Genomic DNA, 11460 nt, shown 5'->3' with positions numbered 1-11460 from the left:
CCCCCCCTCTCTCAGCCCCCAGCCCCCCTCTCTCAGACCCCACAGCCCAGCCCGGTTCCAGCTCCCGGTCCCAGCTCCCGGTGCCCGTCCAGCCTCACGCAGCAAGCCGGGAGGAGGAGGAGGAAGAAGAGGAGGAGGCGGCACCTCTGGTCTCCCCGTGTGAGCCCGGCAGCGCTGGAGGCGGTGCGGGGGGGAACTCCCCTCTGCTCCCGCCCCCCGGCAGGCAGGGATGCTCCGGGCGGGCCGGGATGCGGGGAAGGCTCCGGGTCACGCCGAAACTTCGGTGTGATCCCTGGAATGTGCACAAACGGGGACAGAGGGAGAAAAAGTCACTGCTCCCAGGCTGAAACAGGCAAGCGCTGCGCCCCTTCCACCTGCCACTGATTTATTTTTTTTGCCCCTAAAATTAGTGATTTACACCATTTGGCATCGAAATGGCTCATTGCTCTGCTCTGCACAGAGTTCCAAGGGCTGTACCCGGGCTGTGGCGTTTGTTCGTCATCATTTCTTCTCAATCTATGTTAGAGAAGAGATTAACCGTGTTGAACAAGGAACATGCTTTAGAAGAGATTTGATTTTTTTTTTTAAAAAAAGGTTGACTTTCATACCCCACAATACACTGCTGTATCGTGGCCACCCAACACTGGACTTTGTGAATTCCTCTTTGCTTCCTTGTCTCCTTCACTTTTGGGAGCGACTTGCTCTCTGCATGAGAGGGAGATCTCTTAATGAGCTTCATGGCCCCAGAACCAACCCTCAGACTGCAGCTGATGACATCATCACTATGCAAATTGTTAATTACTTTACCTAGATTGCCTGCTGTGTGTGTTAACCAGCCTCCCGTTGGCCATTTTCAGAGCAATGCGATTTTGCAGGTTTCCTAGGAAGCTGTGCTTCACTTTATGCTGTAATCAACCAGTTTCAGGAATAACAAAAGACATTTACACTATGGAATGTTGCCAATATGAGTAACAGTAGAAGATACATGTTTCTGGTCTAAATTGCTCTCTTAGGTTCTAATCCATCTCTGGGTGAAGCTTAACAGGCCTTGGGAATGGGAATAAATTTTCAGTACAGTGTGTTGTTGGCTATATACTAATTAAAAATGGGAGAAGATATGCTGATACCACATCTCCCTTTTGTTAACATGCAGGTAGCTTTGATTTTACTTTATATGTCTACCACATATTATTTTTATATGAGATCTATTATGCTGGTACTTGAAAAATATCACCCAAGACTAATAATAAACTGTGGATTCTTGAATGATGGCTCATAAATGGTTTATCTCTTCCAAACGTTTTCAACCAGCAACTTCAGGAGTTAGGCACATTCATGTCTGAAGTTGGATTTCCAAAACAGAACTTCTCTCACTGTAATTAGAGGAAAGAGAAAAATATGATCTCCTGGACTGGACTGGGGAGAAACATTTGATCTTCAAAGGATCAAATCCTGGAGGCACTTAGACACAAAGACATTGCTCAGCTGGAAATTTGTGTGGAATGCAGTAGCAGAAGGGGAGCATGGGCTGTTGGCAGCAGAAGCAGCATTAATACAGGGTGTGTGTCAGGGAAATGTCAATAGCAATATCCTACCAGGGTAACAAGGGTGTGGGTCTTTTGTATTCCTGGCAGTGCACAGGAGCACTCCCTGACAGAGGTGCTACTGCTTCTGTCACCTGTCAGAAAGCAGATGTGGAGGGAAATAAGATGCTTTTACAGTCCTTTCTGATGAGGGACATAATTGCAGAAGCAACCTGCTTCTCTCTAGATGTCATCTGTGTAATGAGGTCCCTCCTTCCCTCCCCCCCTCCCAGTCCTTTCTGCTAGAATATTTCTCCTCTCCATCTGCCTATTGCAGAGGTGCTGGCACTCACACTGAGAGCAGCTGGCCACTTGGCTTTGCTGGACTTCACATCACTCCTCTTTTCTACACTCCTGGTTTCTCTTGCCTTCAGCCAATTGATGGATAAATAATTATAATATGCAAAATCATGACTGCACTACTAGCATGGATAAGCCTGAGAGCATTTGAATTATCTGCATATGCAGATGCCTGCTCCTGCACAGATACTATTGCTTTACTAATCTAGCCAATAAGATTGTAGTTACCTCTAGGAAGTGAGCAGGTCAGGAACCTGACAGGATTGCTGCTCTGCAAGTGTAAACTGTACTCAGACAAGTAATGATTTATTCACTAATATTTATTTATCTTTAACCAATAGTCTTTCTGTCTGCTGAAGATCTTGCAGAAAAGGAATAGGACTACAGCCAAATCAGCAATTACTTTTGGGAAGCTGTTGATGATTTGGTTTTCCTATTGAACTTTTTACTACTTATATAATTGTTAATTAAGAATCATCAAGAAGGAGGGAAGAAAAGCTGTGGGACTCTTTCAAGCTGTCATTTGAGCTTTCAATAGAACAGCTGAGCAAAATTTCATATTTTGTTAAGTCTCCACCTTATATTTGCTGTAGTTACCTTTAAAGCACACGTGCTTATTCTACCCAATATTTTCCTTTTTTAAATAAGGAAGTAACTATGAATTCTCAAATTAGTTCCAAAAGCACATATTTATTTAGGAATGAAAATGTTGAGGACCTATAAATACTGCCCTCTGACTGAAACACCCCTAAGCCTTTAGGGCACAGGCTTAAAGACATGCAGCATCCTAAAGCTGGTGATCAGAAACAAGTTTTAATGTGATATCTGATTTGTAGGCTTTGGCAGACTCTCCTGGATCACCCCTGTGGTGTCACGGAGCCTGTGTAGCCAAGTGAGCTAAGCAGAGAAATAAACCAGCAAGAACACACAGGCAGTGAGACTGCAAATGGTCATCAGTCTGGAAACGAAGATGAACTTATTAGCAGTCAAAATTTTGGCCTTGTCTGAAGGTTCCTTTACCACAAGATCACTTGGATGCTTCCATGGGATGTGGAACAATGTCATCACAAACACTGAGGACAAGTGACACTTGGCTGATTTGCCTGCAAGTTCCTTAAATGCTGAAGTTTAGGAAAAAACTCTTTTGCTTCTCACCATCCAGGCTGAGAAATGTGCTGCCTCGCTGGCTTCTCTGGGAAAAGTGATCTTGTTTAAAGCTGTCTCTTTTTTAAGATTTACATTTATTTTAGTGCTTGGAGATTAATTTGCAGTAATTCATAATGATCTTAGTTTCTGTATGAATTAATCATTTGCAGTTATTGCTACTGGGGAAAACTGGTGCTATAAATAATTCTTACAATTTAAGTTGGAAGACGTACCTGGCAGCTCATGTTTTAGTAATAACAAGTCATACACTTAGTCAGCTTTTTCAACCTTTGTAGCTCTTCCAAGACTTTTTTTCTTCATGCCCAACAGTCATGCTACTAATTACTCTGTAGTGGGTTTGTGTGGTAGTTAGTTTTACTGAATAATGCATCTCCTCTTCTCCAGCCATTGAGGATATACATTGTGTTTTAATCTTCTGCAATATGACCTACAGTAAGTGCATGTGTGAATGTATGTATTTATATATATTATAACTCTGACAGGTAATGTTCAGAGGAGAGAGAGAAAAAAAACTCAACAAAAACAAAGAGCAGAAATTTTGCTTCAAAGATGTTCTTTTATCAACTGATCTATACATATAAATATTTATTTAGCTGGACAGCTGTGTGTGTGACAGCTAGGACTGATACTGAGGGATTCATCTTTAGAGTTAGAAAGGCTCAGGCTGGAGAAAGAGTATGTGTGGGAAGAAGAGAAGCACAAAAGAAATAAAACATCACTTGCTCCTCTTTGCACCCACTTTATTTTTAATATAGGGCAGCTGCTTCCCCACGCACCAAGAAACTGTGGCAGGAGGTACAGATATTTTTTAGAGAAGTATGAAGGCTGTATTGGTAGATGAGTTGAAAGAGAGATGAAGATAACTAGGTGATGCTTTCTTGTGATGTTTATGGGAAGTGATAGAGATCAGGAGACACAGAGATGCTGACAATATAATATAGGCTATCTCTATGCAGTTAATCATCTAACCTGTTCAAAAGTAAAGTTTTTCAAGTCAGAGCACTTATTCTGAGATATTGTTTGCACACAGTCCTGACCCAAAGTAGCAGCAGCAATCTGAGATGCTTTGGGTTTGCTCCATACATTCACACTGCAGAAAAAACATCCAAAAGCTGAGATGGTTTGGAAAGAGTGTTTCAACAGTTTCAGCAAGGGCTTGAAAATTTCAGTGTTTTAGAACTAGGAAATTTTATTCTACAGCACAACATGGCCCCTCTATAATTCACTTTTTAAACTACCTTACTATTCAGATTAGAAAAAGCACTTGGCTTTTCTGAAGTGGGGGAAATGGCTGAGTAACTAATCACAGCTTACCCTGCTTCCTGGCTACACCCCTGAAGAAAACACAAAGCCTGTAATACTTTGACTAGCATCTTCTGACATGAAAACAATATTTAGCTATAGATGGGAAAATTATTTAGCTACATACAGGTACAGTATTTCAAGTAATGGCAAAAAAAATGCTAGTAATGCTTAATCAGTGCCAAGGCTTCCTGGTAAGCCTCAGGTGTGCGTCCTTGCCTTTTAGACTTGCTTGAAAACTTAACCTAAAGAATCCCAAAACTGATGAAGGAGAGGTCAGATATCAGCACTGACCCTGATTTCTCCTCCTGCCTTCCAGTGCAAGGTTGCCATTGCCTGTCTGTGACATGAGAGGAGGGAAAGGTTGTCCCCTTTAGTCCCACACCCCAGATCATCATTGTTTCTCTGATGGCCTTTTCCACCCAGAATATTTTTCCTTCCTGAGAATGAATACTAACAAGATCCACATGATGGTGAAGATTTAATGTGACAGTCCTTGGGATCTGTCAGGAGAGGCATCATGCTGCAAGGTGGCCAGATAAACTAATTTTAGGGTTTTCTGTGACAGGCTTTGTCTAACCACTCTGGAGTAACTGACTACAGGTTAGTGATGGTGAGGTCTCACTGACACATTTCACTGCTCTTGCAAGAAAAGAGGGTCTGCCAAGCACATTAGAAGCTGCAAAATAATTAGGCTAAAAACCACCTTGCTTTGTCTGTTCTTTCCAAGCTGGTATTCTTTGCAGTGAACACAACCCTAAGGGCAACCCACTGTTAACTCCATGATCAATTGGAAGACATGCTGGCCTCAGTTTTCCAAACCTAATTATTTTCTTCAGAAATCTGTCTGAAACTAAAAGGTATCTGAAAGGCAAAAAAGTTTTTCCTATCCCTGGAGCTTAGAGGAATTCAGTCACTGCATGCAAATTGTGTTTATATTGACCTCTTACATGTCTTTTGAAGCTGGTGCCTTTTAGGTGGCTTTGCAAGAAAACAGTCTCCTCCAGGCACAATCTGTGAATGCCATATATTAAGAAATATGGTTAGTAATAAGAATGTGGTATGTGTTTCTACTTATACACACACAAATATATGCATATAAATAGTTATGTGTGTGTGTAGGTGTGTGTGTGCCTGCTCATGGAGGTGGGTGGGTGGGTGTAAGATGCCACCATGCACCAGTGACCCAGGTCTGGGACTTGTGAAGGCAAAGCAGAGGGTGAGCAGATTGTGGGAAAAGGAAGCAACAGCTTTTGTTTCAGAGGCAAATTCCTTCCTGATTTTTTAGCCCAGGCTTCAGCCTGTGCAGCAACTCTGAATGTACAGGAAGCTTTAAGGTCAATTTGTTTTAAGTAGTTGTTCACCTCTAACATTTGTCGAGGGGTTAAAAGACCAGCTGGCTTTCATGCACATTGTAAGGCCTTTGCCACAACATAGCTCTACCTCAGAAAGTGAATTCAACCTCTTCTTCCACAAAGAGAAGAAGATGGGTTAAACGTATGAAGATGCACTTCTGCCTCTTGGCTGCATTTCAGTTACGGTGCTGGGCTGTCAGATAAACCACAGTGTGCTGCAAGACCCTGAACCCATAGCAGGGGTCTTAGATTAGTAGAGTTCTTGGCCAGCTGGTTGTTGGGATTCTCCTGTCTGGGATTTTCATGCTTGTTTTTTTTCCCTGACAGATTCTTCACTGGAAAATCCTCCAGCGTGACCCAGACGAGCTGTCTCAGGACCTGCTGGCTGCTCTGCCATATCCACAGGCTGCTGTGAAGGGACCTCCAGTTCCCATGTGGTGGGTGGGTTTGGTGGCACATGGTGGCACAGCACATCACAGGGGCACAACAGGCACACCAGGGCTGCTGCACCGAGTGGTGGGATGCCTGGGACTTCTTGTGGAGTCCTCCCTTATTTTTTAACACAGTGTGAGTGCAGGTGGCTTCTGCTTCTCAAAAAAAGTTAAACCGAACTGTAACCTTGTCTTTCTAAAGGATGAGTTGAGTCTCAACAAAATAAACCAAGGTTTTGTTTGCCATGTTTAGCAAGGACAATATTATAGTAGAACCCACCAAACGTGTGATTATCATTAGTGGAAGTGGCTCCAAAAACTTGACCTACCTCATGAATGTTGAAGAGCAAATCCCACCTGTTGTGGAAAGTGAATCCACTCTAAAATCCATGAATTGCCTGCCAGACCTACATCTAAATATATTATCCTGGATGAAACCCTGTGGAAAATTCATAATGAAAAACAAGCCAACAGCACAGAGCAGGCGTGACCTGCAGGCTGCTGCATACTGTGATTGCTTCCCATAGATTATAATTTTAGCAGTACCTGGGCTGCATTGATGCAATAGCCTTATGGAACCTAATGAAATAATTATGGGATAAGAGCACAAAGAAACATTCAGAGCTTGTGAGAAAACAAACAACGGTAGCACAGGAACAAAGGTACTCGATTAGCCAGGAGATGAAAAGCTTTTGTGTGGCCTTATTTATATTGCAGGCATAAATAAAATCTCTTCAGACCTGTATGGAATATGTTACGTAAAAAATGCAGTCAATGAGGAATGTTAGCTGCCTGGTCTGGAGGGAATCACTATCATTTTGTAAAATGACAAGGCCTTAAATAAAATATCCTGGCCAGATGGGAAAGGTGAGATGGCAGAAGAAAAGATTAGCATCCAGAAAAGGGTGACAGGCTCTTTCAGAGCTGCCCTTGATGCCATCTGAACTGCTCTCTGCAGCTGCCTCTCTCCACACTAACCCACAAGACTTGGGACAAATCACAAAATCACAATATAATCACTTGCTGCCTCAGCACCACATGTGACACTCTTTAGTTAACCTCCCGTAGCCTCACACAGCCTTTCTAGTTTACATGTGTAAGTTATGTTTTCAAGTCTTCCATGAATGTCATTGAATAACCAGCTTGTTTTCTTTTGTTTAAAATTCCCTGGCCACAAACAAAAGGAAAGATTGATAATGAACATTAAAAAAAACAACCAAAAACAAGGGAGGTGCAGCTCTGCAAGTAGGAGCAATGCAGCTCTCCCAGGGAAACCTAGGAAGTCAGTGGGTTTTCCTTTGAAAAGGACATCAGGTTGAAGGGTAGATTGTTCAAAGGTACCAAAAAACCCTCCACATTCAAAATATATCCCCATTACTGTCTCTGAAAGATCTGAAGGTTAACAATTGACATTGGCCAGCTCTTAATTCCTGGGTAATTTTGTTCTGAGTTTGTTCTGAATGTTGCAGTAAGACACCAGTGAAATGTGGGGTGTGGAAGCTCTGCCTCTCAGCTCCACGTGTGACTCACACAGGATCTCCCTAGACACCTGGAACAAACACTTGGCTGTTGTAGGGGATCTAAAGTTACTTAAAACCACCCATGGATTATTCTCTCCCCTGTTGCTAACAGATCAAACTCAAGGAAGATTTCTACTCTAGGACTTCGACAGCCCTAACAGTTACTCACACAGATAATCCCTGACTTCAGATAATCCCTGACTTTGCAGGACTGGATCCTAAAATGTGCTAATAATAATAATAATAATAATAAATGTTTGAGTATTTGTTTGAAATGTTTCTTGCTAAACAATGCTATTTGAATAGTAGTTCCATTTCTCTGGAATATCTGTTCTAAAATATATCGACACTAAGTTTATATTTTAGCTGAGCTTGTTGAATTCTAACTCTTAGCACACAGAAACATGATTTATGATCTAGAATTAATGAAACATTTTGTCTCATCAAGTGTCATAATCTCTCAGATACCTGCACAAACTATTGGAAATGCTGTAGTAAATTTCTTCAGCCAAACTTCTTTTTAAAAACTTTACTCAATTTTCTTCCACCAAGACTGCTGGTGGGTTTGCATTTGTTTTCAACAGGAGGGGTTTTTTTGTCCCTTGAACTAGAAAATTTTCTTATGAGTCTGAACACACATGGAAAAATAGGAAGCCCAGCCCAGGAATATAAACTGCACTGCTGTGCTTAGTCACAAATGGCTGAGTGCAATGAGATTTCACAATAAATCAGAAATGTCTGTGTTTTGTTGTGTCAATAAATGTTCCAGTGATGCTCTTAAAGACAATAAATTACTGGTAATGGAACACTATCCTCAGCATGTAGAAGTCATTTTCCACTTCCAGACATTCTCAGATTAGGTTTAAATTGCTATTAGAAAATCCTAAATGTGTTTGTTTGAAGAAAATCTTTTTAAAGCCTAGAAATAATCTAACAGTGACTGGTTAGAGTAGAGTTAGCTGGAGTATTCCTGGGGATCACAGTTTACACATTCAGAAGGGAAACAACTCTAACAGATCCTTACCACTAGCAGAGAGAACAATACAGAGAGATTTCCCAGTCTGTGGTTTTATTGCAGCTGCTTGCTGGTACTGCCCAGCCAAAGGGAAAACATGTTGTCAGTCTGCTAAGAAAACCAATGTGAGAATCTGAGTTATATACATGGGTATGAGACTCACTCCTGAGACAGCACATCTGGGCTGCAGCTGGCAGAGGGTGTCCTCATAAGGGCTGGTCACAGAAGAACCTTTGAGGTAGCAGAAGGAAATGATGGCCATGGCAAGCAGGGTAGGAGAGGAGGTGAAAGGGGGAAAAGGAGAAATGGTAAGTGATGGGGACAGCAGAAAATAAGACTCTTGTCTACAGCCAGTACATCTTTTACAAGCAGAGCTCTTGGTTTCCCTGAAGGTTCTCTGAAACCCATTTCATTTTCAGGTACTTGGTAGGGCTTACAGCCTGGACCTGAAAGCACGAATGTTTGGGTTCTCACACATCCTCCTCCCTTCAGTGCTAACTTCTGGAAATCTAAGCAGGATAAACCATTTTATTAGTAGTAAATAAATAGTAAAGATCAGAATAACTTTCGTGTTTAAAAGTGTAATGAGCTGTTCAAGCCTGCAATACTTTTCCTGTTCCTATGCTGAAAAATACTGAATGGAGACATAAAGAATGAACAGGAATTTTTAGATTGATTTTCTGTGGGTTTTCAGGAAGAAATCTGCAAGGGATTGAGCAGGAATTTCAGAGGGACTAATTAGCTCCATGTTGTAAGAGAATCTCTGGCAAGCTTAGACTGTGCTGAATTGCACTGTGCTGCTTTACAGACTAATGATCCCCAAAACACTGAGCAAATGATTCTTTCGTGATCTGTGCCCAAAACTGATTCCATGCATTCAAATTCAAAATTGCATTTCTCTTATCATAAATCCTGCTTGGCTTTGTATTCCATTTTGCTTTATAGAACCTCCCTAAAATGAAAAGAGAATAAAATTGTGCTGCTAGTGTATATATTTCCACTAGCTACAGCAGGGTTTGCCCATATCCATGAGATCTGACCTGTGCTGACCCAACTGAAAATCCAAGGTTGCTATTTCATGTCATAAACCACTAAACTGCCTGTGCTACTTCCTATTTTCTGTTGGATCCTATCATTCTATGTTGATGTTTTGACCTTTTGTAAGCCTTGTGCAGCCTTAATGTGATAGGTAAATGTGCATGGTATGGGCAGGGGTCCATGGCCATGGATGTATAATGTATTTGTGGGCATGTTATACATAAATTGTGCCCTCTAGTTTTATTTTCAACCCTACTTAAAGAGAAATGTGAAGCCTCACACAACATAGGCATTGCAACCTCACACTTATGCTGCAGCATATTTGACTGAGCTTTCCCTAATGTCTTTATTGATATTCTCCATGGGGACACAAAGAGCAAAAGTATTAATGAACTCTCTGGTTGTAACTGAGTAGAAGTGATGTTAAATACATCCAGTAAAGGAGGAAGTAAATACGAGCCAGAAGGCTCTGAGCAGTCAAGAAATTTCAGGCCACTGGTAAGCTTGCTACACATTTTCATGTGGGATTCCTCTTTTCAGGACCAGATCTTTCCCAGGGTGTTAGATCTGCTGCCAGTGGCAGCTCCTCAGGAGTCCCAAGATGAGCTCTCATGGGCTAGAGGATTTCCATGGATCTTTCAGAGGAAAGCAGTTCCATAAAATTCTTTCTTAGACATACTTTTATGCCTTTTGTATTCAAATATTGATACTAATGGAACAGAGGAGTGAAGCTGACATGATGTCAGATGGTTAACAAACCGATAATTACCAGTAATAATGGCAAGAAATCTTAATTAGTGTGTCTGGCAGGTAGCAAAGGGAGTGGGGGTGTAGGTGTGAAGCAGGTGGTATCAGTGAACAAAATGCTATCAGCCTGAAGGCAGGTGAGAAAAGAGTTGAGCAAGGGCACTCAGAGCTTTCTCTCATGGAGTTTGCAGCATCTGAGATGAGAATCCACTAGGTCATTGGAAGCCAATGAGCAGTATCCAGCTTCTTCACAGAGCCAGGGAAGGGAACAATTCAGCTCCTTCATGTTGGAAAGAAAAGTATAAATAATGAAGCTTTGGTTGAGTCAAAAGATGCATTTGTTCAAACTGAGAAGCCGTGAACTGTAAAAACTCAGCTGAGCCCAGAGCTTTCCCTGAAAACCTTAAGAGGGCTTAGTTTTGCAACTGGAGATTTTTTCTTTAATATAGCAGAATGCAACATGATGGGTAAGAGTACAGAAGCCATGAAATGGAAAAATATGATTTACTGAACACTGTATTTAATAACCTGCAGTACATCAACCTTTTTCCAGGGACAAGCCTGTGAGTAGGACAGTGCTTCTACAAAGAGAATGAAGGGATTCCTCTGTGCGTGACATCAAGGGTATTAAACTCCTCCTATATAGCATTTCTACATTTCTGGAAAGAGACAAGTTCTGTACAATCAGGATTCTTCATCATACAATCCTGTCTTTATATAACTTTATGTAACCTACATAGTTTTATGTCATTTCCCCTTCAGTTTTCTATGTGAACAAAGCCAATCACAAAGGAAGTATTTGGGATCAGCTCTTTCATGGCCATAAATCATTGTAGTTCCTCTACTTTCCATGGCATCTCACCACAACTGCAGTTTTGTGCCAATGCAGGTTAGTTAATCACCAGAAAGTTGAAGTTTGGTGGTTCTTTTCTGGGGGCAAAGCTTCACAGTTTGATATTTAGGTCTGACAAATGTTTAGCATCCTGACACATGAGACGTGAG

The sequence above is a fragment of the Chaetura pelagica genome, unplaced genomic scaffold (genome assembly GCF_000747805.2).
Source record: "Chaetura pelagica isolate M959 unplaced genomic scaffold, ChaPel_1.0 scaffold248, whole genome shotgun sequence".
Taxonomy (NCBI): domain Eukaryota; kingdom Metazoa; phylum Chordata; class Aves; order Apodiformes; family Apodidae; genus Chaetura; species Chaetura pelagica.
Note: the sequence above shows the minus strand (reverse complement) of the source record.